Below are 2500 nucleotides of genomic sequence, written 5' to 3'. Positions count from 1 at the left end.
TCTCTCGCCATTTTCCGAAGTTTACCTGTACTTGAAGTTGACTGTAACTAGACAATTTGTGTTAACTGTTTGCGCATTCCACGGTTACGCCCATGTAGGCGTCTTGTTTATTTTTGTATGAACTCAATTCTGCACAGTCTTCCGGTAACAATTGGAAATTTTGACAAATTCTTGTTAGTCAAAAATTATTTGAAAGAAAGCTTGTTGCCCATTTTTTTGCTTGATAATTCAAGTTGAGGGTTTTTCAGTAAAGGGTTTGATGCTGAACACTGGTGGGAAATTTATTTAGTTGCGTTTTTGACACGGAGTATAATTTGACACGCTTGAGTTTTTGTCTTCACGCACGTAATGAAATAGGAAGGGGTCTTTTGCCTTTTATAGCAAATATGTTGTTTGTTTCAAAAAATATTTCGCTGGAAAAGGTGGCCTTTATGAATCATGTTGTGTAATATGCGAGCTTAACTGAATAGTTTTTATTGCAATAGTAAAGCATTTTCCTGTCAAAATGAGGTTACACCACAATGACAAAGTCATTTGTCACAGAAATAAGATTCCTGTCTCCTCTCCTCACATTTCAACGAACATATGCGAATTTGTTAACTCATTTTCACCGCGTCCCGATTCCCACGAAATTTTTCTTCGTTCAAATACATTGTATAACAAAAATATTATTTCTCATTAAGCGTTGCATCTTTTATGTTCAAAGATTTTTTTAAGATTTATCCGTAGATATTTTGTCATAATTTAATATTCTCTGTCAAAATTTGCACAACAGTCAAATCACAAAAATAGCAACGTACGCAATAAATTTAGTCTCATTTACCTCTTTGTCGAATTCTCGTGCTTAACACATGAATTTTTAGTTATTGTGAAAATCTTTCTATATTCGTTAGCAATCATCCTTTCAAATTTCAGAGAAATCGACCGGTCCGCGAATTTTTTACGAGTTTTTTTCAATGAGATGTCAAAAGACCAAGTGGATGTTATACATAATAGGGCAAGTTCGGGCGATCAAGTTGCGCGTGTGACCCGTTATAAATATTTTTTTCACAGAATGTTCCCGAATCGTCAAGTATCACCACAGAAGACAAGAACATCATTCTTAAAGCTTATTCTATGCGAAAAGTAAGTTCTGGAGGTAATTTTGAGAGTGGAAATCAAGTTTATGACAGACATGAATAACAAACTCACTAGGCCGCATGGTATATTTATATTTAATTATGTTAACACAACAGAAAGACGCTTAAATTAAATTTATTTGGGAAGCCAACAATATTTCTTTAACTTCCTGTTTAATCCAATTTATTGCAATGACTTGCTAGTACAAAGATTGTTTACATGAAACTCACGCTTTGTGCGAATTTTGAGTGTCATAAAATTACATCATTTGCGTGGCAATATATCCCTTTATTCTCACCCAAAAACATTCAGATAGTAACAAACTTCAAATTTATTTAACCATTTCTTCTGCTTTTGTGCTTGTCAGCATTGTGATTTGCGAAAATTCGCAAGTCTGTTTTTGTATCTCATGGATGTTCAGACTTTCAATTACATGGCCGCTCAACCTCGCGTTTGTGGAAATAGTTCACCCTGAAGTCAAAATAGATACGTTCTCAGGAACCCGACAAAGAAGGCTTCCTGACCCGACAGATGAAATGTCAATATTCAGTTAAATATTGCAACAAAGTTAAAAAACCAAAGACGTTGTTTTGCCCTGAAAACGACGAACGATTAAGACGAGATTTTTTTGAACATCGAGCAATAAAGCGCGCCAGCGGCCAAAAATCCCATAAGAGTTTGCGCTCATCTTACTTCAGATCAGGACTTGTACCGTCGGCCATATTGTGTCGCGGTGGAAGAGCACATAGAAGTTGTGTTGAGTGCAAGCGATTAGCCAACCATTTTACACAGGTATTTCATTCAGTCACTTCGGAAAGATCTGTTAAGCTTTTAAAAACGTTTTGAAGCGGTGAATTCATCGTATTTACTTTAACCTTCTTGCAAGGTTACAACCTGTGCGCAAATTGTTCGAAAAGATCTTACTGCCGTAAGATTTCGAGTTCTCCGACTCTGCTAAGAGATCCAGTCTAGAATTAGTGTGTCAAGACTTGCTTTTGGACTATCTTGAGATTGTAAACCTACGATGAATCGTTATTATACTTCCATTAAAATAGTGTGAAGAGTTCTTTTATCATTGCCTTATCTGTGATCGGTGATCTGATACTGTTCGAGATAGTCAAGTTGATGTGGAAGCAGCTTCTGTCACTTGCGTTTCGGTTCAGTGAGGTTTCCTACAGATCGTTATCGGACTGCTGTTGTCGTTACAGCTCGGTGTACTCTATCGCTAGACCATGCAAAAGGTAATTTTGGCCCTTTTTTCTTGAAAGGTATTGAGTATTCGTGGGTAGGTTCCCTTTAGAGTTGATTTTCAGCTTATCTCCCGCACACTTCTTCCGTAAAAAGGTTCGTGAGAGCACCAGTGTTTAAGTGTATCCTTTTC

Source organism: Montipora capricornis, chromosome 6 (assembly GCF_036669925.1).
Source record: "Montipora capricornis isolate CH-2021 chromosome 6, ASM3666992v2, whole genome shotgun sequence".
Lineage (NCBI taxonomy): Eukaryota > Metazoa > Cnidaria > Anthozoa > Scleractinia > Acroporidae > Montipora > Montipora capricornis.
Note: the sequence above shows the minus strand (reverse complement) of the source record.